General features: G+C 46.8%; 1 protein-coding gene across 6 annotated transcripts in view; it reads right to left on the bottom strand.

Moving 5' to 3' along the window:
* The window catches only part of LOC146808458 (transient receptor potential cation channel subfamily M member 2-like), a 729,321-nt gene that overhangs the window by 100,986 nt on the left and 612,369 nt on the right, over positions 1 to 15,966 (bottom strand). The gene's annotated exons all lie outside the window — the stretch shown is intronic.

Here is a 15,966-nt window from a genome sequence, read left to right as displayed (position 1 = left end):
CAAGACCAGGTTCGGCCTTTTTGAGTACCTCGTCATGCCGTTCGGTCTGTGCAACGCCCCGGCAGCCTTTCAGTACTTTTTGAATGAGGTATTCAGAGAGGAGTTGGATATCTACGTGGTCGTATATATCGACGACATCCTCATCTACTCGTCCAGTGTGGAGGAGCACGTACACCACGTCAAAGCTGTGCTCCAAAAGCTGAGGGAAAACATGCTGTTTTGTAAACTCAGCAAGTGTGACTTCCACGTCACGTCCGTGGAATTCCTCGGAGTGATGCTGAGTCCAGAGGGGCAGGAGATGGCAGAGCGAAAGATCAAGGTGGTGAAAGAATGGCCGGTGCCCCAAAGCGTGAAGGACGTCCAAAGTTTCATTGGCTTCGCCAACTTTTACAGGCGGTTTATAGATGGATTTTCAGGATTGGTGGCCCCAATCACACAGCTACTGAGGAAGTCCAAGGAGTTTGTCTGGTCCCCTGAAGCGAACACAGCCTTTGAGGCCCTGAAAAGCGCCTTTGGTAAGGCGCCGGTGTTGGCTCACCCCGATCCGGATCTCCCCTACGTGGTGGAAGCGGACGCTTCGGATGTGGCGCTGGGGGCTATCTTGTCCCAACGCAACCACGACACAGGGGTGCTTCATCCCGTTGCGTACATGTCCCGCAAACTCAACGACGCCGAACGCAACTACCATATAGCGGAGAAGGAGCTTCTCGCAATCAAGGACGCCTTCACCGAATGGAGGCATTGGTTGATGGGGGCAAGACATGTGGTATCGGTGTACACGGACCATCGGAATCTACAGTTCATGACGGCCACAAGACACCTTTCTCCCAGGCAGCTGCGGTGGATGATCTTCTTTGCGGGGTTCAACTTCCGCATCACATATCAGCCGGGGACGGAAAACCGGAAGGCGGACGCCCTGTCCCGTCAATCTGCAGTTAAGGAACCATTGCCTGCGACCGAGCGTTCCATCATTTCCCCGAGGATGGTATTGGGGGTTATCCAACCGGATACTTTCCTGAGGGGAATAAAGAGAGGGATCAGGTCGTTCGCATGGAGGAGGTGGCTCCTTAGTCACAGGGAATGGCAGCTGAAGGACGGGATACCCCTGAAGGGCAGGTGCCTACTGATACCCACGCCTAGGCTAAGGAAACAAGCATTCATCTGGTGCCATGACTCTCCATGCGCAGGTCATTTGGGCTTTGAAAAAACGGTGGCTAGCATGGGACGGCATTTCTGGTGGCCAACCATGAGAGTGGATGTCAGGAGGTGGGGACAGGAGTGTCCTACGTGTGCTACCATGAAGGCCGACCATGGCCGAACCCAAGGGCTCTTACATCCACTTCCGACCCCGGATAGACCATGGGATAGCATATCACTGGACTTCGTGGTGGGCCTACCGGTAGACCAGGGGATGACGGCAATACTGGTGGTGGTGGATTACTTGACGAAAATGGGGCACTTCATCCCTTGCAAGAGAGTCCCTACGGCCGGGGAATTGGCGTCTCTACTTCTAAAGAATGTGGTACGACTGCATGGATTACCTGGGGTGATCGTGTCGGACCGGGGGTCGCAGTTTACTGCGCAATTCTGGAATACTTGGTGCACTGCGCTGCATGTTAAGACCGCCCTGTCCACCAGCTACCACCCTCAAACGGACGGCCAAACCGAGCGCCTGAACCAAACGCTCAAACAGTATCTGCGATGTTTTGTGGACCAGGGCAGGGAAGAATGGGTCGACTTGCTATGGGTTGCAGAGATAGCCTATAACAACGCCACTCACAGCTCCACACAGTCATCTCCGTTCTATAGCAACTATGGCCAACATCCCAGGTTCTTGCCGTTTCAACATCCGTTCAGAGAGGACAGGATTCCCGCCACAGCGGACAGGGTGGCACACATAAAAGACACGTTGATGCGCTCAAGCGCTGTCCTAATAGAGGCCAAGAGAAGATACAAGGCTGCGGCAGACAGGAAGAGAAGGCCCGGGCCACTGTACCGCACTGGAGACTACGTCTGGATATCCACAAGAAACATGAGGTTTCGAAAGAACAGTGTGTTCCATCCCAAGTACATGGGCCCCTATCGAATTACCAAGTGTATGGGTCCCGTGAACGTGAAGGTGTGCTTGCCCCAGTCATTGCGGATACACCCTGTCTTTCATGTATCATTGCTCAAACCTGCACCCTCCAAGCCGTCTGGGACACCTAGGCCGGTATGTGTGGAGTCGGAGGTGGAGTATGAAGTGTCGGGCATACGGGCGTCCAAATGGCGCAGGGGGAAGCTGTGGTACCTGGTTGCGTGGAAAGGCTATGGCCCGGAGGAGCACTCATGGGAACCGGCTGAAGGGGTTCATGCTCCGCGCTTGGTCTCCTTGTTCCATTGGCGTTTTCCTGCCAGCGCTGGACCCATGGGGAGCCGCTGAGAGGGAGGATGTACTGTCAAGAATTCCTGTCATGCGAGGGGAAGAAAACGGTAACCAGCGAACACGGACTACATCTCCCAGGATGCTTAGCGGTTGAGAGTTTATGTAAACAGGAGAGCTGTTACATAACTCAAGGAAAACACGCCCTTATGTAAACAGGAGAGCTGTTACATAACTCAAGGAAAACACGCCCTTATGTAAACAGGAGAGCTGTTACATAACTCAAGGAAAACACGCCCTATAAAGGGAGGAACCGGGAGTTACAACGCTGTCGGATATTGTGTTTACACCGACGTACCTGCTTCGTGAAGAGCAGTGTTCCGGAGTGGTGCTCCAGTAAGGCAAGAACGGAGGTAGGTCGAGTCGTTACTCCCTGGGCCGTGTCTTGCCCCATCGTCACCTGTGAAGGACCCGGAAGCTCTACCGGTCAACCATTGAGCTTCGCTTTTTGACTCGGCTGAGTCAAAGCGCAGTGGCGCTTTTGCTGGTTGGAGTCGTAACTCCCAGCCCGACCAGAGATACAGGGACTGCCAGCTGTAACGCACACCAGGAGGTGTTTGCCGCGTTACAGACTCGGAAGTCCACAGGATCGATCGAGCGGCTGCTCTCGGTTCAGTCTTCTTGCTTTTGATTGGGGTATCGGTGACGCATCACCCGGAGGTGACTCCGCGTCCCGGTGCAGTCTGAGGAAGAGGTTGAGCGGCTGCTCCCTTCAGGTAGAGACCCCGGCTGGGTGTTTCCCTGACTCCTCGATTCTCCCCAACACTCTTCGTGCCCCTCACAGCCTACCGATTGGCATTGTCGGCCATTTCATTTCTGCCCTCTGTTGGCATACGCCGGGATCGGCGTATATGCAGAGGACGGTTAGGACCATCCGTGCGGTGGGCTGGTAACGTACTTAGCCTGGAGGATTCCAGTGACTATAACTTTTGTTTATTCTTTGTATTATTTTTGCCTTCATTAAAATAACTAACCCTTCACAAGTGGTTGCGTCCTCATTATCGTGTCTGTTAAATGATCCTGAGACGTTCAGGGCGTTACATGCTCATTAAAGCATGGTCCTTACCAAAACACAATACAGAATTTGCAGAGATGGTGGGCTCATATAAGCTCGACTTGGCATTCGTCACTGAAACCTGGGCGGACGAATCTTCCGATCTAGAGTTGGGCTTAGCAATCCCAGCAGGCTACTCGATTCTTAGAGCAGATCGAGCCGATAAGTGGATTGGGGGGCAAGCAATTATATTTAGAGATGATTTTCTAGTTTCAGGGTCTGCAGCGGGTCACTCCCCAGACTGCGAATTCGTTTCAGATCACGTTAAGTAAAAACTATACGTTTAAGGGCCTTCTTCTATACAGACCTCCAAGGTCAAGAACCACCTTTGTGAATGCTGTTAGCCCTCCTATAGAATCTAGTCTCGATGCAGCAGATTTCACAGTGTTAGGAGATTTCAATTAACATTTAGAAATACTGGAGGACCACGACACAACCTCACTAGTCGATACCATGGCTTGTTTTTCCATGAGACAGATCATCGAGCATGCTTCCCACGATGCAGGGCATACCTTAGATGGCATATTTACTTCAAATCCATCTGTGAAGGTCTCAGAAGTGTTGCCCGTCCCATGGTCAAACCATAAAGCTATAATGTTCTCATTTTTTTTTTTAAATGGTCTTTACTAGTTTTATAAAGGTAACATCATTGACATTAGCATGACGATTCAGTCGAACATTGACGGTATAAAATAGCAATAAATCGAAATAGCGTAGGCAGGGTACAGGGAAACACCCATTTGGGAAGTATTAAAGTCCATTCTAGTGGCGGGGTTGCCGCTTCACTCTGCGGCGCAGCATAACTTTACAGAGTCCAATGTAATCAGGACAATCACAGTGGAATCAGCCATTGTTCTTCAATACCATTTCTTCATTGAGTCACATACATTTTGCAAATGTATTTTTGACTTGATCAAGAAGAACAACAAAGAAAAATTGAAGATAGAAAACAAAAGAGAAAAGGAACAAATGATCTCTTCATAGAACCACCAGCACAAGTGCGTCTGGTAGTCTGGTTCATCAATGGGCAACAGGTGTGCGGCTGCAAGGACACGGTAGGCCATGTCAGGAGTTGTGGCGTAGCGGGGGAAAGGGTAAAAAGAGGAGGCACGAAGTGAAAGGACAGCAACGGGGATAAGGTTCTCATTGAGTACTGATCAGCACACCTCGAGACCACATAAACCCTGTGTCACTTCTTAAGGTTGTGATTGGGGGAATATTGACCCACTCACTCTATGAGGGTCCCTATCCTTACCACTGACGCCAATACTGCTGCCCATAGGCTCTCCACCTGGATTAAAGCTGCCGTCGATCCACTAGCACAGGTGAAGACCTTTGTTACCAGGCAGAAAAATACCTCAGAACCATAGTTCAACAAACTAAGAGCACAGAAACAAGTCTGTAGAAGGATAGAGAGGTAGTGGAGAGCAAATCACGACCTTAAGAAAAAAATCCAATATGCACAATCACTGGCAGACTATAAGAAACTGATAATGGAAGAAAAAAGGAAGAACTTCTCTACAAAAATCCTACGGGCAAAAAACTCTAGTAAGGAGCATTTCTCTACAGTTAAAAGCCTAGCCAAACTACCAGCGCCACCAAGGATGGAAAGGAGTGCCGAATTCTGTAACTTACTGCCACAGTCTTTTAGGAACAAAGAGGAGACAGTATACAAATCCTTTCAGCACGGTTATAAAATCATATTTGGGAACCCTCTAGCAGTTACATCTCCTTCCCCACCCAATCGGTTTACTTCCTTCTCCCCTCCTCCCACAGAACAGATTACCCAGGAGGTAAAAAGTAACCACGGGCAGAGCTAGCGTAGTGCCACTAAGCGGAGTTCCACAAAGTTGGGAAAAACTCAGTGGAACTCTGTTCCGCTCCCTGCATCCACCCCCCCTAATAAAAAATATTTTAAAATGTATTTAAAAAGAAATAAACACACGTACCTGTACTGCGGCATCCCCGGGCTGCCCTCCTCCTCCTAGCCGCCTCTCTCCTGCATGTCCCCTACGTCGGACGTACATCTTGCGAGAACTGCGTGCGCACTTCTTGCAAGACGTCTTGTGAGAACTGCTCATGCGCGTGCACGCCACCACTGAAGGGACTGTCAGTCTACAGACACTGTCAGTCTACAGACACTGACTAATAATTTCACCCCACCACTGAAGGGACTGTCAGTCTACAGACACTGTCAGTATACAGACACTGACTAATGCTTTCACTCCACCACTGATGGGACTGTCAGTCTACAGACACTGACTAATACTTTAACCCCACCACTGAATGAAATGCCAGTCTACAGACACTGTCAGTATACAGACACTGACTAATGTTTTCATCCCACCACTGAGGGGGCTGTCAGTCTACAGACAGTGTCAGTCTACATACACTGACTAATACTTTCACCCCACCAATGAGGGGGTGGTCAGTCTACAGACACTGTCAGTCTACATACACTGACTAATACTTTCACTCCACCACTGAGGGGACTGTCAGTCTACAGACACTGTCAGTATACAGACGCTGACTAATAATTTCACTCCACCACTGATGGGACTGTCAGTCTACAGACACTGACTAATAATTTCACCCCACCACTGAAGGGACTGTCAGTCTACAGACACTGTCAGTCTACAGACACTGACTAATGCTTTCACTCCACCACTGATGGGACTGTCAGTCTACAGACACTGACTAATACTTTAACCCCACCACTGAAGGGAATGCCAGTCTACAGACACTGACTAAAACTTTCACCCCACCACTGAGGGGGCTGTCGGTCTACAGACACTGTCAGTCTACAGACACTGACTAATACTTTCACTCCACCACTAAGGGGGCTGTCAGTCTACAGACACTGTCAGTAAACAGACACTGACTAATGCTTTCACTCCACCACTGATGGGACTGTCAGTCTACAGACACTGACTAATACTTTAACCCCACCACTGAAGGGAATGCCAGTCTACAGACACTGTCAGTCTACAGACACTGACTAATACTTTCACCCCACCACTGAGGGGGCTGTCAGTCTACAGACACTGTCAGTCTACAGACACTGACTAATACTTTCACTCCACCACTGAGGGGACTGTCAGTCTACAGACACTGTCAGTCTACAGATACTGACTAATAATTTCACTCCACCACTGATGGACTGTCAGTCTACAGACACTGACTAATACTTTAACCCCACCACTGAAGGGAATGCCAGTCGACAGACACTGTCAGTCTACAGACACTGACTAATGCTTTCACCCCACCACTGAGGGGGCTGACAGTCTACAGACACTGTCAGTCTACAGACACTGACTAATACTTTCACCCCACCACTGAGGGGGCTGTCAGTCTACAGACACTGTCAGTCTACAGACACTGACTAATACTTTCACCCCACCACTGAGGGGGCTGTCAGTCTACAGACACTGACAGTCAACAGACACTGACTAATACTTTCACTCCACCACTGAGGGGATCGTCAGACTACATGATCATAAAGATCAAAGAGACTGAGAACATCCAAGTTGCTCATTCAAGACACTGACCAATACCGGGGCTGTAACAACCTAGCACAGCAGAGTAGAGGACAGCCCATGCATCCTAGTCAAACTGCGGATACTTGGAAAGTACTGTTCATCCACTCAGCAGGTTCTACTAACCCAAAAACGGCATCCGCGTTATGTCACACAGAGTACAAACAGATTCTGGGACGAAATCTCAGTCACTCGTTTTAAAGTAAATCTCTAAGATCACTGTCTAACAGAGTGAGTTGCAATGGTAAGAAGGTGACCTATGAAGGAGGCTGCATAAAATACCAAGTTACATATATAACAAAGAGAAATATACCGTAAGCGCCCTTGCTCAATTTTTATCTTGTTGTCTAAAAGTGAGTCCAAGATTAGCTCCTGTTGCCCGGACAGGTATGTGAGCCGGTATTTTCTGTTATCCTCACACTTTCAATGATTGTGAATCTTTACAGAGTGTTACTAGTCACTAAGACCATCGCTAACCAATGTTGTTGATGACGTTGAGGAGAGATTTGAGACAAACCAATAGACCAAAACAGTTTTTGGAGAGTAAACAACTATTCCCAAAAGTATTTTGTATCATCATCTGTTGACTCAAATAGATTTTTTAAACAATATCAAGTCTGGTTTTTGATTGACTACTTCGAGCGGTTAAATGGGCAATTCTAATTTTGACACTTCGACGGACCTTTCTTTACCTAAAAATCCTCCTTAGTTACGTCACTCCGGAGACCAAGATCATTGGCCTTTTCATTCCTATTTTCTGTCTGCATTTTGGTCAGTCTCTGTGATATTTCCAGGTGTAGTAAACATGTTCACATCTATATGGTCTACCGGACTCCAAGACGTGGATGCCTGGGACTTCTTTTTCCTGACTTGTGGCTGACTCTCTCAAAAAAGATAGACCTCTTTAGCTTCTGCGCGGCAACATGTCCACTTCCAACTATTGGTTTGGCCGAAACATATTAACCTGTGGCTTCTTTTGTTCATTCAGGGATTCACTTGTGGGAGTCCTTAAGTTTTTCAAGTATTATCTTTAAAAATATTAGAAATAACAACACCAGGCAAAGAACCCCTTGACCTTCAGAGCATATGTGCATCTTCAGTGGTCTGGTGGCTCCTGGAGTCCGTTTCCAAAAGCAGCAGGGCAGGCCTGCAGTAGGTGAGTGGCAGTGTGAGGGGTATCTGCTAATAGTGATATTTTGAACATGGTGGGTGTAGATGCATACTGTGGCTTTGAAAATCACTTTAATGCTACCTTGTGATCCCTTCATTTATAGATCACTTACAAGCCATCCACATCTATCTGCACATGTAATTTTGAAGTCCAGTCTACTCACTGTTTAAGAAAATATTGTTTACCTCTGCCCCTAAATGTGTCTTTTGGCTAATGGCTTCCATTAGCTCACTGTCTATGCCCTGAAATCCTTTTTCTCATCAGTGGTCCTGAATGATCGCTTGTGGCCATGCACTGTGGTAGCTCTGCAGCATGTCTAATGACTATATTTTGACGGAGACTAAGGATACATATCTCATGCATGAAACTCATGCCCATAGCTCCCAAAGAGGCCTTCAGCTGTGAAATGGGGTACTGAACACAAGTGATTACCCTTGCATACACCCTGTGCTTAGTAACCATTCCCTCATTGCCCACAAATATAGTATTCAGACACAACTCCTTACAGCATCTTTCTCTTGACCCACACAGTACTCCCCCCTACTTTTACCACGAACATTACTACTCGGCATCCGAATGCTACATGACTTATACCGATCAATGACCCACCTTTGAACACTGTTTACTGTACCACTCTTTGTTATCTTGACTGTCATTGACAAATGTTGTAAAGCACTCCGATACCTTTGGGTCTGGCTAGCGCTATATAAACCTCCCCACCCCCCCCAAAAGAAAATGCTCTTTGGGTACCGATCACAGGGCAGAGTCTTCAGCCATACCATATGCTGAGTACCTGTGCTTTTAGTGAATACAGTCATGTACTTAGTCATGCCATCCTGAAGCTGGGAGCAGGGTGAGGCCTTTGGGTATGCTCTGTACCCATCACATGTGCCCTGCAGTATTCAAAGGGCCTGGTCTTTGATCTTCCATCGAGGGTTTCAGCCTCTGTGTGTGAACTATAGCCTCACTATGCCTCCAGTACTAGAAGAGAATTGCTTTCAGACAGTGTTTTTGTATTCTGATACAACGAGGATCAGAGCGACTACCCATCCTAACCAGTATGTGTGCTGACAGATATGTTCTATGTAAAGTTTTCAGTTGTATAAGTCGTAAACGCATTGGGATGGCCACCTCCCTAGGAGAGGAGATGGCTTCTTGCCAGTCGTCGTCCTCCAGCTATCCCAGTTCTGTTTCCCACTGCTGGCGAAGAAGTATCAATGGGTCGGGTTTGTTATTGATGAGTTTGTGGTAGGTGAGCGAGATCACTTTACGGGTCAGGGGATCCGTCGCATAAACTGATGTTTGGAGAAAAAATTCCAAAACATATGTAAAACTGAGATTTGAGTGGTAAATGGTGTAGTGTTGGGGAGACTTGCTACTAATACCACTACTTTGATGACAGAGGCTGTTCTGTATTGCCAATATAAAGGCATTTGAAATTAACAAAGTAATTGACAAAGATTTATTTTACATTGCTACTGGCTGCCCTGCCTGATGCACTGAGGTGTTCACTGCTCATACTCTTCATAAGGAGGCCACTGATGAAATCTTGTCTAATGTGATCACTAGTGAAATACCATATAGTAACAGCTCGGGATAGGATAGCTCCCATTACAGACTTTGGGGCATACTACATGCTGCAGCACATCTCATCCAGGCCTGAAGACATATGATGACATCACTTCCGTCCTAATGGTACTCCATTGGCTGGCCCTGCTGGCCTGGACCATCTTTAAATCAAGCTGCATCATTTACAAAGCTATCATGACTAACACTTCGGATTACCCTGCAAACAAACTCACCATCTCGGGTAGTTCATGGCACGAAATAAAGAAAGTCACAGGACAGAGTGACTTTTCTATCTAGATATCCAGGATCTGGAACAACATACCTGTGTCAATCAGAACCACCTCAATGCTGCTCCAATTCAATAAAGAGTTGGAGACTCAACTCTTTAAAGAACACTACATCCCAACGCATTAACCCTCAACAACCCAGCTACCTCTCCTATCACTCATTGACTCTATGCGTGTCTTTGGCCATGTGCAGCAGTCGGATACCTTTTGGTTAAGCTCGTGCTATAGACGTATCTCCTCCATTCACACTGCACGTTTATTTACTAGCAGACACGGCTACAGTTCCTCTGCTAACATGCAGGTATCCTTTCTGATGCTGCACCATACACAGTTGAAAGTAAAAACATGCTATCACCTCCTCAAAACACCTCTGCCATTATTGTTCAATCTATTACTTTTTAGGAAAATGATTTTTGCTTCACTAACACCTTAGGCTCTGTCTTATGAATATAATTGAAATATTCTCAAGAAATGTTTGTCTTTATAAGACTATTTTACAAACTGTCATGAGGATTTGCTTACTGGGTGGAGGGAGAAGTTCATGGCAAGTGGCCCAGATGTCTCTTTTCATATTCAGTATCTAATGACAAAGATTTGGTAACTGACGTAAAATACACTGATCAGAATTTCACTAGGAGCAGAGATAGAGTTTAGCCCGAGGGTGCTGCTTTTTATTTGGTGTAAATTCCTGTTATGTTTTTTGGAAAATGATACAGGGTAAAAAACAATGGTGTTGCAAGGATGCAATGGACCCCTCTGCAAGAAAAGACTGGGCCTTCATCCCATAATTTTGTTGAAATGTTTGTTCCATTCTTCTGCTGTTCAAACATACACAAGCTGTTATGCCTCTGAACACCTTCAGGGAGATTTCCTATGAATTAATGCAATTGTTCTGCATGACTGGGAGAAAGCTGGGAAGCAACATATTTACAACAATCATATTTACAAAGATATGGCTCTCTTCAGCTTTCTCTCAGTGCTAGCACACTTGTGACTGCCTATCGCCAACACAGCCAGCCTTTGCACCATGCCGGAAGGGTGCCTGTATTACAGCCAGGCCTCTTTTGTGCAGAAGGGATAGAATGCATCATAGATAGAAAGAGGAAGCAACAAGAAAGAATAAACATACTTCTCCTTGTTCCGACTCTCCATGACACGCAATTCCAGCTTCATATACCTCAGTAAATCTGTAATTGCATGAAATCCATGGGTAGATGCACGGGACCGCCCATTCTCCACTCATGGAACGTGTGCCACTAAGAAATGGAGCGTAATGCAGTGCAACTGATACTGAGCCACTGATGATACTCAACCACCGATACTGAGTCACTGCTGATATTTAACCACCAATACTGAGTCATTGATGATACTCAACCACCAATACTGAGTCATTGATGATACTCAACCACCGATACTGAGTCACTGAGATACTCAACCACCGATACTGAGCCACTGATGATACTCAACCACTGATACTGAGTCACTGATGATACTCAACCACCGATACTGAGTCACTGCTGATATTTAAACACCAATACTGAGTCATTGATGATACTCAACCACCAATACTGAGTCATTGATGATACTCAACCACCGATACTGAGTCACTGAGATACTCAACCACCGATACTGAGCCACTGATGATACTCAACCACTGATACTGAGTCACTGATGATACTCAACCACCGATACTGAGTCACTGCTGATATTTAAACACCAATACTGAGTCATTGATGATACTCAACCACCAATACTGAGTCATTGATGATACTCAACCACCGATACTGAGTCACTGAGATACTCAACCACCGATACTGAGCCACTGATGATACTCAACCACTGATACTGAGTCACTGATGATACTCAACCACCGATACTGAGTCAATGATGATATTTAACCACTAATAATACTGAACCACTGATGGTGCCTGTTGGAACTGGCACTTTCGAGTTTGCTACGGCAATGCCCCAGCCAAGCAGAACCTACGACTCCTGTCAGGGGCGGATGATTACACACACTGTATAATTTGTGCTCACCCTTGGGTAGCTTGGCACTGAGCTTTCAGGCTAACCACAGAGGCAATGTGTAAAGCATTGGCACAGCACTCACTCATGATAAATACCTTGAGTGTCACAAAAGAGACTTCACACCAGATGGATGTAATCTAACGTTTGTATTCAACACACATAGGGGCCGATTCACAGAACTAATCTGAGACAAAATCCTAAACGTACTACTTTTGGTATTCACAGAAGGCACTTACGATTTTTGGTATTCACAGAATGCACTTACGACTCCTAACTTTATGACTGCACTCGGGCTGGAATTTCTGCACCCAGACCGTACTCTCCGCACCCGGAGCGTACTCTCCGCACCCAGACAGTACTCTCCGGCTAGGGCCGTACTCTCTGGCTCGAGCCGTAATCTCCGGCTGGGGCCAGATAAAGTGTAATCAATAGGCCGGATTGCAATTTTTACAAAAAGGAACATTAGGAATGTGTGATAAATGGTAGGGGAGGTCATGAAAGACTGTTTGGGCAGGGAAAAGGGTACGGTCAGACACTACATCATAACCCAGAAACGTTTTCACCTTTGCATCATGGTACATGCAGTGCACAATTTGTGCTCCCCTTATTGTTCACTGCATCGCATGAGTGTATGGGTACTGCCTGAGTGAATGGATGAGTAGTGCCTGAGTGGAAGGTTTGGTGAAAGGGTAATGTCTGGGTCATTTGATGAGTGCAAGTACGAGTGCAAGAGTAATGCCTGGGTCATTGGATGAGTGCATGGGTAGTGCCTGAGTGAATAAATGAGTACATGGGTACTGTGTAAGTGAATGCTAGAGTTCAAGAGTAGTGCCTGTCTGATTCCATGATTAAATGGGTAGTACCTCAATGATTGGATGAGTATATGGGTAATACCTGACAGAAAGAATGGGTACAAGGTTAATGCATGTGTCATTGGATGAGTGCATGGTTGGCGCTTCAGTGAATGGTTGAGTGGAAGAATAATGCCTGAGTGATTGTATAAGTACATGGGCAGTACCTGGGTGATTGCATAAGTGCAGAGGTACTGTGTGAGTCATTGGATGAGTCCATAGGTAGTCCCTGAGTGACTTTATTAGTGCATGGATAGTGTCTGGTTGCTTAGATGAGTACATGGGTAGTGCCTGAGTAAAAGGATGACTGCAGGAGAAATGCCTGGGTCATTGGATGAGTGCATGGGTAGTGTTTTACTGAATGAATGAGTGAAGAAGTAGTATCAGAGGTGAATGAATGAGTTCACCAGTAGTGCCTGAGTGATTGCATGAGTACATGGGTAGAGCATTGATGATTGCATAAGTGCAGGGGTTGTGTCTTGGTGATTGCATGTGTGCATGGCTTTTGCATCTGTGAAATGAAAAATGCAAGGATAATGCCTGTGTTATCCTATTAGTGCCAAAGTTGTGCTACAGAGATTAGATGACAGCATGGATAGTGTTTATGGGAAAGGATCACTATCTGGCTGATGACATCAGCAACATAATGAACGTTTTTAAATAGTGTAAAGGATCAACATTATTTTTAATAGAAATAAATAACATAACAGTGTTGACTGCACAGTCAACACTGAGGGGACCACAAATTGTGCACTGCATGTACCATGATGCAAAGGAGAAAACGTTTCTGGGTTATGACGTAGTGCCTGGCCTTACCCTTTTCCTTGCCCAAACGGTTTTTCATGACCTCCTCTACCATTTATCACACATTCCTAAAGGTCCTTTTGTAAAAATTGCAATCCGGCCCATTGATTACACTTTATCCGGCCCCAGCCAGAGATTATATGCTACTTCATTTATTGAGAACAATTCTTATAACGAAAGGAGTAACAAAACTGAAAAAAGAAAAGAAGTAAATAAACCTTGTGCAGAGGGATGAAGTAGAACATATCTAACATGGTACACATAGGGCGAAATCACAACATAAATGGACCTCCTTTGAGGCTGGAGGGGCAGGGGAGGGTCTCCCGACTGTTGTCAAAACTACCATGCCTGGTCTGTAGGCCTCTGCCTGTTGTTCCCCTACAATCATCTACCATTCAGGTCGGCGCTCAGGGCTTTCTAAAGACCAGGTAGGGTTATTGCATTGCTCATTTTCAGGGGGGGACTCTTGGCCAGGTTCTGAACCTGTCTCATCATTTGCAGCATCCTCAGGAGTTTCCCATGCTACCATCACCTCCCTCCATTGTTCGGCTATTGGGTGCTTCCTCATGCCCTTAGACCCTTCCCAGCTGAGTGTTCTAACTTCTGCCCCCGCCCACATGATAACGTCTCTATTCCAGGTCTTAAACTGTGGCCCCCTCGGAGACGTCCATTCCATCACAATTTGGTGCTTAGCCAGGCCCAATGCGAGTCTATCATCCTATTCCCAACTTTACGCTTTGGGGGTTTGGGGAAAAGACCAGTAAGCAAGTCTGCACTGTGGGAGCCACCACTCTACCCAACACTTCTGTGAGTTTGCTAAGCACAACCCTCCCAGAATGGACACAGGCTTTGCCTGTCTCAAGTCATATGGCCAAGTCTGCATCCGGATGCATGCATCTGGGGCACAGACAGACTTCCACCCCGTAGGTCACATTAAGACGATGAGGTATCATGCAAGCCATGTGTGTGTAATTGAATTGTATATATTTTAAACGTGTATTGCGAGAAATCTTCTTAGGATAGTGCAGGACCCTGCGCCACTCCGCATCTGTAATCTCTCTGCCCCCGATTCTATCCCTATTTTGCCTATAACCCACTCAAGGGTCCTACTGAGGCTGAATGCAGTGCAACATATAGCCATTTCACTAGGTGCCCTGCTGTCCCAAGTGTGAACAGGGCATGCAATACCGAGTCTGTTTCAGGTTCTTAACTCCGTTTATTCCACAGCTGCGCAACTGTTCGTGTCAAGGCCTCATATTGCAAGAACTGGCACGAAGGAAGACCACAGTCCTCCACAAGCTCTGCATATGGGAGCAGAGACTTGTCCAGGTAACAATCCCCCACATTGTCCAACCCTGCCTCTGTCCAGCAGGCCAGCTGCTAGCTCGTGATTAGAGTTTGGGGATCGCCATGCGACAGTCCTACAAGTGGTAGCATAGGAGTATACTTGGTGATTCGCCGCTCCTTGTCCTGGCATCGCCTCCAAGCTTGGAAAGCCATACCCTGCAACAAGGAGTAGTGCGTTGTTGGTACTAATAATTTCACCATCACTAGGTTAGGGCGGGATTCTGGAAGTGATAGACACGTACCCTCCTCATTCACACACTACACCCATTGCGCCAGCAACTGTAGCTGAGCAGCGAACATATAAAATTCAAAATTCGGTACCCCCAGCCCACCATCAAACATAGGGCATTGTAACGTTTTAGGAGACCTCCTTGGGCACCCATCTTCCCACACCAGGTCTCGTAGTAGGGAATTCAAGGGGCGAAACCAGTCGCTGGGCATGAGGACCGGAAGATTAAAAAAGAAAAAAGTAATCGCGGGAGCATGACCATTTTAGATAGCTAGACCCGAGCCATGATAGCTAGTTGCAGTGTACGCTAAAAGTGCACGCAGGAACGTAGCGAGCGCAGCGCTCTACCCAAGTTTCCCTCCTTCAGATCATCCAGTGAGTGAAATATCTGAGCCCATAATATGTCGGCCATCAGTGCCTCAGGTCTGTGCATTGGGCCTGCTACCGGGAACAGATATGTCTTTTATTTATTGACTCGCAGGCCCAAAAGGCTAGCAAAGTCATCCAGAATGTGTATGGCCACAGAGGTGCTAACGACTCCATCTGCCAAATATATCAACATGTGGTCTCCGTAGAGGGAGACATGATGTAGCCGCCCTCCAATAGACAGCCCGATCCCATCCCCTCCCTGGTGAATTCTCTCAGCAAGGGCCTCAATTGCCAGGGCA

The sequence above is a fragment of the Triturus cristatus genome, chromosome 8 (genome assembly GCF_964204655.1).
Source record: "Triturus cristatus chromosome 8, aTriCri1.1, whole genome shotgun sequence".
Classification (NCBI taxonomy): domain Eukaryota; kingdom Metazoa; phylum Chordata; class Amphibia; order Caudata; family Salamandridae; genus Triturus; species Triturus cristatus.
This window is presented reverse-complemented; position numbering and strand designations above follow the sequence as displayed.